Source organism: Mauremys mutica, chromosome 13 (assembly GCF_020497125.1).
Source record: "Mauremys mutica isolate MM-2020 ecotype Southern chromosome 13, ASM2049712v1, whole genome shotgun sequence".
Taxonomy (NCBI): Eukaryota; Metazoa; Chordata; order Testudines; family Geoemydidae; genus Mauremys; species Mauremys mutica.
The window spans coordinates 7,275,863-7,293,850 of record NC_059084.1 but is presented as its reverse complement, the minus strand read 5'-3'; the positions used below and the strand labels follow the sequence as shown (position 1 = coordinate 7,293,850).

General features: G+C 41.6%; 1 non-coding gene across 1 annotated transcript; it reads right to left on the bottom strand.

Annotated features, from left to right (window-relative positions):
* Positions 1–1,284: 1,284 nt before the first annotated feature.
* Positions 1,285–1,357, bottom strand: TRNAK-UUU. Its single transcript has one exon. It is a non-coding gene; the product is annotated as a tRNA-Lys (tRNA).
* Between the last annotated feature and the right edge of the window lie 16,631 nt (positions 1,358–17,988).

The following is a 17,988-nucleotide window of genomic DNA, read 5'->3' as shown; positions in this document are numbered from 1 at the left end:
TCCAAAATGTTCCTCATTTCCTAACAAGCCAGAAAATTGACCTCCAAAGCTGTTACAAGGAAACCTGGATGTGATTTTTTTTTTCTGCATCAGCAAATTAGTGTATATTGAATGAAAGATTCACAGACTGAGCGGGGAAAGTCTTGCTGGAGTCCTTCAAGGTGATGGCATCATCCTTCAGAGGTTTCATGGCGCAAATTGTCTGCATTTTTCTTTCACTCTCAAAAAACCCAGTCAGAACGCTGTTGATACTAGACCCAGAATTAGAACATCCCATAGCACTGTGCATCAAAGGCAAATACAAGCACAAAAAAGGGAAAGGAAGAAATTGCTTGTAATGAAAGATCAAGTTATGAATTAAAGATAATGGAAATGTAATTACTGCAGAAGCCAGCTGAGAGCATCCAAATGCTAAAATGGATTAACCATGAAACACTCATTAAAGTAAGTGTTATCACATTTGCTTCTCTAATATCCTGTTTATAGAGATAAATCTAAACACAAATTGTGGTTTTTTTAAAGGGGGAGAAAAATAATTCCCCCCCCAAGTGTTTTGATTTGGGATTCTTTTTATATGGTGTACATAATTAAAACTCCAGAACAGCTGTTTGCAAGGAGTGAAAATACATCACTTCCAATCTGCAGCAGCTCAGATGTTATAAGTGAAAGCAGGCAGTTAATAAGGCACTGGAGAGAGATCACTCATGCTAACCTTTCTTCTTTGCAGTGGAATAGCAATATTAGCATAAGTGTGGCTTTCTTTAACTTCCACTGCTTTACAGAGCTAGCTGCTGCCTAAAGCATTACTCCTCTCTAATTCCCAATGCACAAAAATTAAATAATCCACCAGCTACCATCTCACTGAGTAAACAGACTTTGTTCAGGGCATTTTCATTGGGATTAAGAGAACCCCATTTTAGCATTTCCAGTGAAAATAAAAAGAAACTAGAGCTAGGTTTGCAATGAAACATCTGACTCATTTTGCTAAGAACTGGTACCTGAAAAACTCTAGGCCCAGGAGTCAGTATTAGAATCATAGAATATCAGGGTTGGAAGAGACCTCAGGAGGTCATCTAGTCCAACCCCCTGCTCAAAGCAGGACCAATCCCCAGACAGGTTTTTACCCCAGTTCCCTAAATGGCCCCCTCAAAAATTGAACTCACTGAGTTTAGCAAGCCAATGCTCAAACCACTGAGCTATCCCTCCCCCCACAAGAAGTGTAACATGAAGGAGGATGTGCCTTTTGATGTTCTTTGGAGCTCCCACAGGAGGAAGGATTCTCTGTGCCTGACCAGGGACATGAACCCTGGACCCTCAGATTAAAAGTCTGATGCTCTACCAACTGAGTTAGCCAGGCAAATTAGGTATGGGCACAAACTGGAACTCACTTGAACTTTGTGGAAGTGCAAATCTGGATCAAGATCTGAACTCTAGTGGCTCAGGTCCATCTCTATAACATGAATTCAAAACTGAACATCAGATCCAAACCCCATTGAACTTTGGTAAATTTGGATTGAGATCTGAACTTAGACCTGATCAAGCAAAACATTTAAGTGTTTTCTTACTTTTAAGCACATGAGCAGGCCCATGTCTGAATCTGAACTTTTCCATAGTTCAAGGGGATTTAGAATGTTGTGTTCCATTGTTACTATAATGAGACTAAACACCTGCTTAAAGTTAAGCATATACTTAATTACATTAGTGACTCAGATCCATTTTTGGTCAATCTCTAAACTTTAATGCCTACAAAAATCAGAGTGGGAGCTGGACAGTTTTGCTTACCTTTCCATACTCTAGCATGAGATATGTGTAATTAATTTAATTTCCCTCAGGACAATAGTAATCACCTGGTGGGATTAATTATGAAAACTCATCTCCTTTTAAGCACTGACCGAAAAGAATAACATCTGGAAGACTGAAGAACAAGGAGGCTGGCCATGTTGCAAAGAATAGCTGCAGGAAGGCAACGTGATGGGAATGGACATCTGTGGATGGTGAATCCAGCAGCAAAGAGATAGACGGGCTAGTCATCTTTGCAGATCCTATGCATTCACCTTTGGCCCTAGACATTTAGAAAGTGTTTAAAAAGGAGCTGGAAATTTTATCATGGCACATGGTTTTTGCATTTATCTCAGCAGAGTTGTTAATAATGAGTGTCACTGAATGAATAGAGGATCAAGAGTCCATCTTCTGCTCCTCACCTGGCGTCATAATCTTTTGTCTATGGGGAATCTCTTCCCTCAGAGACCAGTGATGCTGTCATTGCATTGTGTTGTCACTATGGACCAGATTTTCAGATATTCTTAGTGCCATCAGTGGAGACTGGCTTTTTCAAAGGCACTCAGCTTCTAAATCAACTGGACCAATTTTCAAATGGGCTTAGCACTTAGCAGCTCCTGTTGATAAATTCAGTGAGAAGATGAGCCCTTTTGAGAAGATGAGCCCTTCCTTGCCTTCCTCTGGCATATAAACCATAGGAATCCTCAAGAAACAAATGTCCAGATGTTCAAAAGATCTCAGAGCTCAGCAGCACCCATGGATCTTCTGAAAAAACTGGTAACGTCATTTAGGTACCTACATGGGCATTAAGCTCTTTTGAAAATCTAGTCCAAAGATCTTACTGTCATGCAAATGTCTGGCAGGAAAGAGCAAAGGGGAGAGACAGAAACAAAAATGTATTGTGCTGATGGGAAAATTGTTTCCAAATAGAGGACTCCCTCCTCAACTGTGTTGTATTTGCCTTTCTCCACCGCTCCCAACTGTGGAGCTCTTCGTAGAATCATAGAATATCAGGGTTGGAAGGGACCTCAGGAGGTCATCTAGTCCAACCCCCTGCTCAAAGCAGGACCGATTCCCAACTAAATCATCCCAGCCAGGGCTTTGTCAAGCCTGACCTTATAAACCTCTAAGGAAGAAGATTCCACCACCTCCCTAGGTAACCCATTCCAGTGCTTCACCACTCTCTAAATGAAAAAGTTTTTCCTAATATCCCACCTAAACCTCCCCACTGCAACTTGAGACCATTACTCCTTGTTCTGTCATCATGGGCTCTTATGGACTTGCCTCTATGGCATCTTACAGTGCACCAAGCCAGGGTGTGAATCTAGAGTGCACCAGCCTGCCTTGCAGTAACATCCCATGTGGACACAGCTATACGTTGCTGTGGGATTCCCCTATGATAGAATGGCTTCAAGTCTTTCTTGTGCCACTGGACTGGTCCAAAGGTGTCTTCCCGTAGGCTAAGCATCTCGCTCAGAAACGTTTCCAAGTCTTCCATTGACAGGTTACACTTCAAGAGTTAATAGCATAGGGTAGGATTTTCAAAAGGGCCTAGAAGCACAAGTCCTATTGAAATCAATGGGACTTGTGTTCCCAAGCCACTTAGACACTAGAGATGGGATTTTCAAAAGCACCCATCGGGACAAGGACTGATCCTGATCTCTGTACTCAGGCAAAACTTCCACTGTATTCAATGGGCATTTTGTCTGTGCAAATTTTAGTTCAGTGCTATTTAGTCATTATGCAGTAAGCACCTAAGAAAATCTTCACATGTAGAGCCAGATTTTCAGAAGCTTACGTGTGCATTAGCATGCTTATTTTGCATGCCCACATACCGCGGTCATGTGCACGGGTCAGGTAATTGTGCCAACAAATGACAAATCATATTGGTCATTTGCATATTGAATTATCCCGACTGTGTGCACACACATGGTAATTGTGTGACTACATTATGAGTGTTTCTGCATCCGAACGGATCCCATAACTATGGATAAGACACAGGAGCTTCCAAACGTCTCATGCAAGTTACATGCACCACTGCAACAATAGCCACTGGCGGAACTTTCATTTATGTCACTTAGCTTTTTGTGAAGATTTCTCTGTGAATTTGCATAAGATCCTGTAAATCACATCCCATTCTGTTTGCTCATTTTGATAATTACCACCAACAAAATTAAAAGAGATAAAGGAAAAGAACACCAGTTGGTGCGAAGGGTAGATAGTTAGGTATGATTACATTTTCTCACTGCTTTTTTGTATTTGATCTGTGATTATAAAAATAAACAAATAAATACCCCAAGCCTTGCTTTCTATAGTAAATTCTCTGGAGATGGCATATGACAAACAGCCTCATCATTCAGTGCCTTAAAACCACTTGATATTTTTCAGTGTCAATATTAAGATTGGTTACTTTGCATTATAAATTCCCAAGGATATTTTAGACCCGGTTATCTTTGTTCAGCACATTTCATAGGGCGATACGTTCCACCAGAGGTAAGACTGTGACACACACACACAAATAACCCCCTCACCCCCCTCCCACATCTCTGGAATAAACAAGGCAGGATTTCTCTAGCTCTTGTTTAGGAAGCCTATTTGGAATATGAGAACTGATATTCGAACAGCCCTTCAGGCAAATCATCAACATAAATCACATGTCAGTAGGAAAAACAGACAGACTAGTGGAAAAGTGACACTTTTTGTTTTACTTTAAGCCTGGATCATCAGATCTCAACTTACACAAAAGCTGCCTGTATTTATTGGGATTTTAGGTCAAGGTTTGCAAAGCGACTGATGGGAATTCCACATCCCCATTCGTATTAAACTGAACTGGCTTTGAAAATCCCACTCTTTTTTGCATGACCCAATAAATGTTTAGCCTATTCAACCAGAGACAGGCAGGCATCCTTGTATCTTTTCTGTGCAGAATTGCTGCCTTAAGGAGCCAGGAAGGCCTGGTCTGGCATGTTTACAGATTGCACACAGGACATGCTGTGCCAAATGACACCAGACAAGACTGCCATGGTGGGACACCTTTTATTAGCCCTAATATGGTGACTTTATTTATTTATGCCTCCTGCTCTCCATTGTACTATGAGAGTGGTGCTGGTTACTTGTAAGATTTAACACAGCAGCTAACTCATTGACTCTTAAAATGCAAGGATGACAGCATGAAAGAATTAAAATACTACAGCATCCACTGCTGGTGATGCAGTATTTGTCTCTGATCAGTGCCAATTATTACTAGGTAATTACATTTAAACAGACCAATAATTGTATATCTGTATATATTTCTGCTGGGCAGGAGCAAACAGTACAATGGGATACCATAAATAACATTCCTGGGGCAGTTCTGGCATTTGTACCTCTAATGCCAATCTCAGGTGTGTCCTGTTGCATATGTATAACAAGGAACCATTTCCTTCTGCTAGAGTGGTCCACGAGTCGTGTCCTTCATAGTGACTCAGGTTACACTTGGTCAGATTTACACTATCTCTAATATAAGCCATCTCTCCAACCAATAGTGGATGACTAATTGACTGGCCTTTTTCTGTATTTTAAGGGAGCTGTGAAAGGATGAAACTGATGGGCTGAAGAGATGATTAGATGGTATAGCTCCACTGAAGTTAACAAAGCAATGGCAATTGACACCAGCTGAGGAGCTGGCTTTTTGACTCTGCGGGTACCTAGCATCCCTTTTGTGACTGGAAGTTTGGAACTCGCTAGTCAGCATCTTTGCTCTGATTTCATCCTACACTTGCCTCAGCCCTGCAAGCCTGTGCTAATCTTCACTGCATCCTCTGCTCAGTCTCTCCTAAGTAGCCCCTTATGTACATGAGACCCTGGGAAGGGGAACAAGATTCCCTTCCTCTGCAGCATGGGGCATGGGTCACTTGCTGGTTTGAACTAGAATAAACAGTGGGTTCTCTGTAACTTGAAGTCTTTAAATCAAGATTTGAGGACTTCGGTAAATCAGCCAGAGGTTAGGGGCTTATTACAGGGCTGGGTGGGAGAGGTTCTGTGGCCTGTGATGTGCCGGACGTCAGACTAGATGATCATGATCTACGAGTAACCCGTACTCCTATAAGCAGTACTGCTTATAGCAATGGGTCTTATCCTGGTCTCATAGACACTGGTTTTACACCAGTGTAATGCCATTGACAACAATGGAGTGACGATTTACACCAGTGTGACATCAGAATCAGGCCCACTAGAGTGTTTCCAGATTACAAGCCGGCCTACTGGGACTCTAGTTCCCAGAGGCCCCATTCAGTGATCAGGGCCCCATATTGCTAGGTGCTGTACATATATATAACAAAAAGATGGTCCCTACCTCAAAGAGTTTACAGTCTAATCTTCAAAAGCCACCTGAACAGAATTACTCAGGGAGATTGATAGCACTAACATGGGGCCCGAGCCTGGAAGGAGGTGTGCACTGCACTCTCTTCAGTGGAAGTAGGGGCGTCATAGAGCAGGACCCTTGGTCTGGAGTCACTGCTGTAAGTAAATGTATGTAAAATGGAAAGAAATGGCAATATGGCCTTCCACTTGTGTTGCTGGTGCTAACCCCAGTTAATGCCATTGAAAGAGTCATCGCAATGGAGAGTCTACTCTTAATTAGAAGACCCTCTCATAACTAATTACCGGTAATTATTACTTGACTCAGAATGAAGCAGCAAAATGTAGCAAGCCGTCACTGTGAAATAGCAATGGAAAAAATACCTAACAGCACCAGAAGAAGAATGCCCCTGTAACAAATCACAAAGCCTCTGGTAAAGTGCATCTTGATTTACTCCTTGTGTTTTTAAGAAGATTTTATTAATAACTTGCTGCACTTGTTTGCACTTTCATTCTGCCTGTTTTTTTTTTTTTTGCAAGCTAGTCCGACACGACAGGTGCTGCTATCCTTTGTGTCCTCAGACTGTCATTTCAAATGTTCTTTGATCATTGGATGGTCCCAGATTTCCCTACCCAGGATTACAAGCTGAGTAAAATGTGGGACATTAATGAACATCCAGTTCTGAGGCTGAAGAATTTATTGAACATATCAGGTCATGCTCCAATATCAAACCACCTCACCTGGTGTTTACAGATTTTCTGCTATGTATTAATTGATATATTAATTGTATATTTATCTGAAACTATGGTGGTTGCAAACATTGTTACACAGACTGGTGTGGAAGAAGAAAATTTCAAATCCCCATCTCATGGATCCTGCTGCTAGCAGAAAAACGGTGACATGAGCATATGTGTTTCAAAGCGGATGGCAGCTGGGGAGACTGGATGGCTCAGGGAGCATGAACGCAATGCTAAGCCTTTCACCTCCAGGTCACTGACTCAAATCTACCTCTGGTGACTAGCAATCAAGAGGGGCTACCATCTCATGTTTGCTGAGTGCTGAATCCATTTAATATTCCCAGTACAGTTCATAAATGATAATTGTTAGCTGTATTGGCAGCCTCAGCAAAGAGGACAAGCACTAAGACCTACTCAGCACTTGAAAAGATTTGCCGGTATAACTATAATAGTGTAGATGGAGCTTATACCAGTTCTCCAAACAAAATTAAGCTCTCCCAACAAAAGCACTTCTTTGCCAGTATAACAACATTTAGTTCTAGGGCTTTGTTAGATTCTATGGGGGCCGTAGGCCCTCCCAAGGTGCTCTGCAAGAACAAGGCCCACACACACTGAGAGTTATTGGCTTTAATGAAGGTAAAGTGACACACCCGCAACGGGGACTCCAAGCGTTGCTGTCACGGAGGCGGGGAACCCAGCGCCCCGGAGCTCAGCCTGGTACGGAGTCCAAAAGCAAACACAAAGCATGCTCATATTTATATAAACAGCAGCAAGCCAGCTCATACATAATGCAATAGGGCCTTTCCACCCTCGGGGCCGCCCCCTTGGCTAACAGCCTAGGGGCTTTCCACGCAGCGGTTCCAGCCAGTTATGGCAGGTTGGAACTGGCATGCCCTGTCCTACAATGACCGGGCGCTGAGAAAGCGAAACTGCCTAAGCTAGGCCGTAACAGAATCTTCCGTGGTTCCCTATCCTCCTACAGGCTTTTACCAGTCTAAAAAGGTTAAAAATCACATCCCTAATCAACATTACTATGCCAGCAAATGTCTGAAGTACATGCGTGGAGTCTCTCTCTTCACAGGGTTTGGGGGAAGCGAGCTCTGCTCATGCCTGTTTCTCGGTCTGTCACTCCAGCATCTTTCATTAGCCACAATAATCTTTATTTATATTTATTTAGATTTGAAATCATTTAAAAAGATGCCTTCTGAAGACTCTGGGCACACTAACATTGTTAATACAGTAAAATCCCAGCAACATGAAAGCAGGAATTCAGCTAGCCAGTCATCTCCTACAGAAACTCCTTTAACTCCACCAATGGGTAGCCAGCGCAGGTCCCAGGGTACTGGTATCATATGCGCCCAACAAGCTGCCCTGTTCAGTCTGCAAGCTGTTGCATTCTGCACCAGCTACAGGACCTGGATGTTTTTAAGGTATAGACCCATGAAGAATGCAGTGCAATAGTCTCATCTTGAGATAAACCCGTGGGTAATAGTGGCAAGGTCCACATCCAACAGCGAGAGTTGCAATCTCAGCTAATTATTTATTTATTTATTTATTTATTTTTAAAAAGAGATCGCTGGGAATTTGTTGAGTGCGAATTACATATTCATGAAGATCTGGATTTCCCATCTTTCTTCTTATAGCTTTTTGCTTTTCTGCGTTGTCTGCTCAAGTTTTCAGCCTGTTAACTGTGCGGTTTCCTTGCCTCGGCAATTTTATTATTGTGCTTAAGATTCAGCCCTTTGATTTCCCTGAATTTTTCTTTCCACCCACAGTAGCTGAGCCTGGGTGAATGCAAAGAATGTTTTAAAATGAAATGATGATTTCTTCTCATAGCTGAGAGATGCTGAATTCCCCAGTCTAAAGTTCATGGATAATTTGTTCTGTGATAACAGTAAAGTGGAGCATAGGGCTCTGCATGCTTGTCATTTGGTTGTCATTTTAATTCAAAATTAGAGGTAGATCTGAAGACGCCAAAAGAGGATCTTGCAGCCAGGAGCTACAGAGGGAAGGGACCAGATTAAAGAATGGACAGAGAGGGAGATCACTGCAGATGTAGAGAGAGAATTTGCACAGGATTGGCAGAAAGGGGATCTTGACATGGTTGATTGCACAGAGAGTAAAGTGATAAAGAATTTCATGGGATCTCACAGAGCCTACAGAGATCTGGGCCAGAAACTGAGTAGTTTACAGCTACTGCAAAAATGAGACATCCTGAGTTAGGCTGAGCATCTGCATCTCCCATTGAATGCACAGCAGGTATTCTGAACCTTTGATGTCTTCAAGTGGAGCTACCCTGAGTAAAAGACCTAAAAATGTCTTCTAACATCCTGTACAGTTAATGCGGATCAAAGCAGTAGCCTGTTTCACTGGGAAGGTCTGAATCATCAGTGAATTGCAAGAGAAGAGTATATTGGTGACTGCATTCATTAGCTTGTGGCTGTTTATTAAGCTCATAGATGCCATACACAGTTTCTAAGGTTTTCGTGACTTTTTAACTGAGTCTTCAATTCTGTTAAAACTGGAGATTTTTCTCTTTTAATTTGACTGATCTCCTGGGCAGACAGTAAAGCCAAATGCATTTTAATAACTCCTGATAATCCTCTAGCATTTGTGCTTCTCATACCAGAAGCCCCAGGAATGAGTCTATTTCTTTTGTAGCTTTTAAATGAGTCAATAAATTAATTACTCTTTGAATTCAGGGCTGCATAGCATTGGTTGGAGCAAGGTGTAGGGTGTAACATGTATGCTGCTATCCCCACCAACCCAGCTTATCCAAAGCACCTTAGTTTTACATTGAAACCCTGCCCCCATGCACTCTTCAATTCTGAACACAGCCTATCAGCTCCGTGAGATCATCTGGTGGTTTTGTGATCTATATGATTAGAGAATAGCATGACAGCAAACTGCTTCCACTTGTGTGGCTTAAACCAGGGTTTGAGGTATGAAATACTAATGCATTAACCCACTAGTGCCCCCTAACCCCAGTAATAAGTATATAATTCCATATTCTATTGGTATTGTGAGAGATTGGTCTCAGGCTGAGAGAGCAGAATGCATTCACACAGGGCCGTAAGCACCATTTAAGCTGCTAATGTAGGACACCATCTTTGCATAAGGCTTTGCATGGGAGTGAATTTCACACACACAGAACAGAGCCATGCTCCTTAATGGGTACTGGATAGATGTTAGTAACTAAATCACCATTCTGCAGACAGTAGACCTTGGTAAGCCAGAAATATACAGGCTGAGCCAAACCGAGAGGGTCTTATTTGTCTCCATGAACCAAGACATGGGTTGCCTATATAACTTGCACTGGCAGAATTTGGGATGGGGGCGGGGTTAAATAATTTTGATGGATAATATCTGTTTATTTCTATTTATTTATTTATTTATATCAGTTTAAATGTTCACAGTTGTGGGACATTATGGGAGGGTCAGACAATAATTATGTAATGTCAGTAGATGTTGAGATTCAAACAGCTAGAGCTTTATAGCCCATAAAACACATTGTCAATACCATGTGTCAAAATATACAAAGTAAATAGCTTTAACATTCACTGACACTGACGGATAAAGATCTAGTCCTTCGATGCTCATATAAGCCATACACAGAGGAATGTTCAAGGTCTCTGTGACTGTCTGGAAGTGGTGCCAGAATTTTCTCACTGACTTGGCTCATCTTCATTCATCAAGACAGAGCTTTGCAGGAGCCCATCTTGTGATTTCATTAGCTTGGCTATCTTCAACAGAAAGCCCCATTGTACTAGTGATCATCCACAGACAGCCTTCTGCTCAGTTTTCTGCTAATTAACTGAGAACATTTCTTTGCCAACCACCTAGTGTCTTTAGAAAAAAGGAAATAAACCCTGAAGTCTTGAACTCTACCGCTAGGGATGGAATGTTATCAGCAACTTGTCCATGAATAGACTTCCCCATGGATAAATGCAGAAATTTTGAGACCCTGGGCTGAATGCAACTTTGTTGCGCATTCTGACATAGGGGGACCATCAGGTACCCAACTCCTGAGCTCATGATGACCTCTCTGCTCAGAAATCATTTGGCCAGGTCCTCAGGTCGTTACTCAAGGAAACTCCCATTGTGCCTAGATCTTTATGAAGTTCATAAACTCTCTTTCCTAAAGTCTTTAGATGGGGGTGATGCCTGCCCAAGGACTTTCATCATTGCCTCAAATATTCTCACTGTTTTACCAGCCATTCATATGACAGAAGATGTCCTAAATCTAGGAGCTGGTATGAATGGGGCTGGGCATCTGCAGGCTCTAGCATCTTGGCAGGATTTGGGACCTTACACTTAGTCCCTGATCCAGCAAAGCACTCAAGCACTTGCTTATATTTAAGCCTGTGCATAGTCCAATAGCCTTCAGTGAAATGAATGATGTGCTTACAGTTAAACATATACTATCCTGGGCGAGGGGCTTAGAATGTCCACACGCTACTGAGCAATCTGGCAATCCGTTATTGAATGAAAAAGTGATGAATGTCCATAAAACACGGAAAAGAATGGAGAAATGTCACCATCTCTAACTTAATTATTTCATCCAGTTAATGCAAACTGGGTACATCACCACAACTCAGTTAGAGGGCAGATTTTCTGAATATTTGATCAAATCCTGGCTGATGTCAAACAAGAGAGATAATGAAGCTTAAAAATGTACTATGATGTGCTAAAGGCTATATAAAATGTGTTTTAAAATCTGCTGGAAGACAGATTAACATGTAGTGCAGAAAGGAGAGAAGGAATTCTGAACAACAAATTGAGCCATCTGGCATGTTTCTCTGGTGGCATGATAGCAACATGCATCAGAAGACAAAGAAGAATCACCATATGGACCTAGCTGCAGAGGTAATTCACACATGTTGTCAATCTAACTCATGCTCAAGTCTTGGACCCAATTCTGGAACTGAAGCAATGGCTACCAGACTCAATGAAAGATTATGGGTTGACTTTGATTTTGCTCACCCCAGATTTACATTGGTATAACTTCACTGACTTCATTTGGGTTAATCCTGATTTACACTGGAGAATACGAGATCACAGTCAGGTCTATTATATTCTGCTTCCTGGAATGACAGAAAGTTACATATGCATGTGCAGAGTGACATGTGATACCCAAGTAGATGCAATGGGATTGAGAAAATGTATACACACCGGAGAAATATTATAAAGATGAAACCGGTTTCCCAGGGTTCGATTGTTTTTATACCACAACCCAAAGCCATGACAATATTATCAATATTATTCATCTTGTGTTCTTTGAAGATTACCTGTTTTTTCTGGAACACTGCATGGTCAACAACGGAGCCCACCGATTCCTTATGGGCCACAAGAACTTCATAATATTATGTGTAAAAGAGATCTTGCTACTTAACGCCCAATAAAACAATTCTTCTCCAATAAAACAATTTATTCAGTGTCTAAACTGGTATTTTGTGAATCTGTGTCAAATATTGAAGGTAATGAATCAGGAAGAATAAACCATAAAATAAGCACTTTCTTTTCCTCCATGAAAATGTTGATTATGAACTTGACTACACATAAACCATAGACAGTCCTTTACATAAAGAATTTATATGAAATCCTCTGACTTTGCTTTTGGGTGGAAGATGATGTGCCACAAACTAGACGCTTTCCCCACCCCCTTCTTTTCATTTTCGTCCAGCCTTTTGTACACCGTTGGATTTTATTGTGTTTATAAATATAGTTTTCAATATAATGTTCTTCCTCAGCGGCATCAACACAGAACCTAAAATGTACATTGTCTGATTAGTTCTTGACCCCAAATGAGTTTTGTCTGTTTTCTGTGCTTCTAAATACACATTTGCCATATGCTGCCTCATATGTCACTTTCCTTTCTAATGCCACTTGGGACTAAGTGTTATGAGGCTTTTATAATAATCTCATGGCTGTTATAGTCAAATCTGGGAAACAAAGTTTCATCAAACTGGGAAAAACTTTTGTGAAACCCAAAATTTAACAACCTCAAAAATGTCAGCGTTGTCATGAACCCCAAAGCACCATCATGACCTCCTGCCCCTGGAACTTGTGGGTCAAGTTCCAGTCCGGGGATCAATACATTCCCATTGAAGTCAGTAGGGTTTGATCCGATTTATACCAAAGCTGAATTTGGCCCTCGCTTCTAATAAAAATCAGAATATATGTCTGTCACAGCTAGGTAGCTCTAAAACAGTGCAGCTCACCCTGCATGGGATCTTCTCAGGTTAGAGGTCACAGTCAGGGAGACACAGTGCAGAAAACAAAGGCCAGGGGTGGCTGGGCTTTCAGCCACCCTTTTATTCTTCCTGAGTTCATTTTTTGCACAGAGCCTTCCATGTGGCCAGAACTTTGGGTAGTGGCGTCTAATGTTTCAGCTATCTTACTCCATAGAGGAGTTTAATTGCTTATTCCATTTAGCCAGAACAAAGGACGGCCTGCACACCAATCAGTTTCAACGGGTCTGTGATTGCCCATCAATCAAGTCACACTTGCTAGTAGCTACCAACACCCTTCAGTATGATAACAACAATATTACAGTACTTTATGCAATCACAGCAGCGATACCAACCCAGCACAGAGGTTTTGTAAGCCCAGGAGTACTTTTTATTTGTAACCCCAGTTTGGCATCTGCCAGCTCCAGCACCAGACTGAGCTTCTAGGGGGCCCTTCCAAAATGACTACAACTATGATGGCTTTCAGAGTCCTCTGACTCCATTTCCCAGCATGCTTTCAATCAGGGGTGGGGATAGAAGGATCTAGAAAACTGTTCTGGAGCCAATAGGAAGGCTTCTGCATGGGGCAAGCAGTTCATGGACCAATGACAAGACAGGGTTTCACCGCCCTCAGTGAGGGGACTGGCTGCCTTAAAAAGGTAAAGGCCCATGGGCTGTAGTAGTAACTATAGCCCCTGCAAGGCTTTTGGATCCATGTAGTTCATATACCTACGGCTATTCATGTGCCCCTCCTTCCCCACCCATGTCGTCGTCCCCCACACACACATCCCTCCTTTGGTTCGGCAGGGAGAGCCAATAGGAGCTGTGCAAGGGCTAACTGCCCCCTATGCAAGCTAGTCTGACTCCAGCGAGCACAGGTAACAATGGTACTGGAGACCACGCCGTATGGGTGACAGTGCGAGTTGTACAAACTGGGCATGGATTCTGGGTGAGTACTTGGCTCACTAGCCCATGCTGCATTGTGACCACGGCTCTTCTGACACGTGCTATCTGGATTCAGGCTCACTCAGGAAAGCTAGCCCGTGTGTAGACGTACCCTAAGAATTCTTGAGTCTTGCACAGTCGCTCTGTAGTCTGGTTTCCTTGTGCTGTCTCTCCTGTGTTCAAGCCTTCAGCCCCTGCTGGGTGGTGGAAGATGGCCCCTCAAGGAAAACAACTTCCTATGTTTCCCACGTCCTCTCTAATATACACCGGATCAGTAGAGGAGGTTGTAACGTGTCTCCTTGCTTTCCAAATCACTTTAAAAAATCCTCACGGAAGCTGATAAGCCAGAGTCAACATAGGATTGTGTAGATTCCTTTTTTTTTTATTGCTGAGTTGTTGGATTTTTTTTTAATGAACAAAACACAGTGCCAATAACATGTCTGAGATCACAGTTTGGTATTATTAGGAACTTGTGTTTTCAGACATTAAGCCTCATTTGCATGCTGAGTCTGGGATAGAAACATATTCATCAGTTATTCATTAATATTATTTTCTGTATTGCTTTAATGTCTCGAGGGCCCATTCACATTGTGCATATAACAAGAAGACAGTCCCTGCCGCCAAGAGCTTACAATTTAGATATAACACAAGATGTAACAGGTGGATACAACAGACAGGGAAGCACCACATACTTTTGAGATGAATCTGATCAGTTATCATCTCTCATTCTTCCCTGATTCTCTAGAGGAAACATTCTCCATTAATCAGGGATTCAGTGCTATTTTGATTCACCTATTCTTTCAATCACCATAGTAATTTACCTTGTGTTCCATTAAGGAAAGATACAATATGCTTCCCCATGAAGTGTGATATCAGTTAAGTGGAACAGTTTCTTGTATTATCATCCATACAGCAAGGGAGGGAAAAAACACAATCTTTCGCAATCGCAGCTTTTCAGCTCATTGGTGTGTCTTGTCCTTTGGCAGTGTATAGTCTCCCATTCGGTTTATATGTAGCAGCTGTCATAACACAGAGAACAGGTTTTATGTTGTTGGTTTTTTTTAAGAAAGATCACTAACTTGCGTGACTGGAGCTAGCAATGGGCAAACCTCAAGCAACCAACATTGTGGGGCCAAATCCTGAGGAGGTGCTGAGGTCAACGGGAGTTTAGCTGCTCAGCGTCTTTCAGCTGTCTGACCTCTGTGATCCTGCCAGGTGCCTAGAATCACATGGGGAATGCTGAGCACAGATCCCATTGAGTTCTATTGTCTTTGACCCAGAAGGCAAACAGCAGAATCAGACTCTGTGAAATTATCTGAATCACCTGGGTCTGCAAAATTGGAAATTTTCTGTTTCCAGACATACTGGAAATGCTACAAAACTGACCTCTCTCACTGTATCTCTTTACTTTTGTTTCTGCTCCCAGGGGGAAGTATGTGAAAATTCAACTGATGAGGAAAAAAATCACCCAGTTCAGTGCTTTTTAGCACCTCCATAAGAACTCGCTCTGTGCGGGTTTGGTTTGTGTTCAGAGAGAAGCTTTGTGTTGGCTCTTATTGTAAGCAAACCCCATGGCCCATCCATAATATATACCTCACTAGTTTTCATTGTTCAGAAATTTTCCTCATTAGGGGCACAATTTCCAGAGAGGATTTCAAAGGATGCAGCTGCAAAACCCTATACACACATAGACAGATATTTGCTTGTTATGTCCCCAGAGGCTTCTAATGAAATTTCAGCCTTCTCGTACCTTGGGAGCAAATTGAGTGCCTTCAGTATGAAATTCCTTTAAAATCCTAAAATAACTGGATATGCCCAGTTGGCTGGAAAAGAAGTCACTTTGTGTCTTTAATGGAGAGTAACTGTGCAGGTCTGGCTGTTTTCTACAGTATTATTTCTTATATTTAACCTGTGGACAACTCTTGCAATTTAACGTGAGTGTCACAATAATTGGTGTTTTTCTTAAAGCTCCATCTCCTGGAGTCATGTGATTTTTGTGAGACTCTCAGCTTTCAGTTTTAAGAAAAGGAAGTTTATAGGTATCATGGTTACAATGTGAACCCCTTGATGCTGAAAAAACAGAAGACAAATAAAAATATCCCAACACTTTTATTACTTTTTAAAAATCTCATGATTTATTAAAGCAACCTCATGTTTTTGGCAGGCCTAACTTGTGGTTTTTTAACCTTTCAGGGTTAGCGAAAGTGTAATAGCAATGAGATGCTTTGGCAAGAAGACTTCTAGGTGATTATTACAATTATTGAAACATACTGTTCAATAGTGCAATGGACTTGGGAGTTAGGACTCTCAGATTCTGTTCTTGCTCGGTCACTGTTTCTGTGTGTGATTTTGGGCAAGTTGCTTAACCTCTCTATGCTTTAGTTGAGCAGTAAAACCTGTGCAACAATCACCTTATAAAGGTGGTGTGGGGGTTCATTAAAATTGGTGGAACACTTTGAGATCCAGTGCAGTGTGAGTTTTATTGTCGTTATAACACCACCGAAGACATATCATAACTGTCCAGATCGACATTCTACCCTATATTATTGCCCTATTAAATGTTTGGTCAGCTGCCTTCAACCCAAACACTCAAATAAGTGTAACAATAATGAATAATCTGAGTGGCTAGGCCTCATCCTGTCTTGAAATAGCCTCACAGTCCTAGCTATAACTTTTTCTTTCCTTAGGCTTTTCTTCCTTAATGCAGAACTAGCATTTAGTGGAGAGACACAATAGCCCCATATTGACCCCAGGGATTTGCTTAACATATCCAGGCCATGATCTGAAACTTCAGTAACAGCTGAATTCATCGCACTCCATTTCTTCCTACTTACTGTTCAGAGAGCATCTCTAAAACACAACACATATGCCTCATTCATCAGAAAGCTGGAAACTTGCTTTCTATTATTGTAAGTTACTAACTGTCTGCTAAAGCAGTGTTTAAGTCAAACCCCGGTTAATACTCCATAACAAGAAATAATGTGTAGTCCGAGAGACGCACATGGCCTTACTTGTCTATAAGATATTCAGTCAGAAATCCTAAGGCAGTCAGCAGCAGCAGCAGTGATCTGTGAAGATGAGACTTCACAGCAACATTGGAACCCATTACAAAAATCGGTGATAAATTGCAGTGGGTAGGTTACATGCTTTGCAGCTAGTAGTGTGATGCAATCAAGTGAAGTCTATGTACGCAAATTATGGCCATTGAGAGATGAAAGGAGATGCTGATACACTCTATTCCTGCAATCTATATCCTCAGTTATAAGCCAGCCAAGCCTTTTATTCAAAATGAAATGTGAGCTTTTGTGACGGCTAACCTGTACTTTATCAATGAATGATGAAAGAAATGAAAAACTACAATCCTAAGAAAACAGAGGAGGCAGAAAGACACAGCTAGACAAGCCTATGGCCAGTGAAAGAGACGGAGGCTGGTCTTGTAGTTACAGCACTGAACCGGGACTCAAGATATCTCTGTTTTATTCCTTGTTCTGCTACACACTTCTTGTGCGACCTTGGTCAAGTCACTGAATCGCTCTGTCTCAATTTCCAATATGTGAAATAATTAATAAATTGGTCCAAAAATAAGTCATCAATTCTTTCTTCAAAAATATATTATGAAAAATGTTGATTTTCAGAATGTGTGTTTTTTCAACAAAAAAAGCCCCTGAAAATCTTTCAGTTGTCAGTTTTCACTTTATAAGTTTTTTTGTTTTTTTTTTCCTTTTCCCTCTTTTCAGTGGCAAACTAGAAAAAGGAAAAATGCTAAGGATGAAAAAGGGGAAAAAAACCTGAAAAATGTTGATAGATAAGAGCATTGCAGCAACTCAGACACAGGGAGGACCATGGTGCATCTTGAGAGATGTAATCCTGCCAGGAAGCAGGGCTCATAGAGAAGAATGAGGAACCTAGAACTACAACTCCCATGAGACACTGTAGTGGCTCAGCAGATATTAATGTC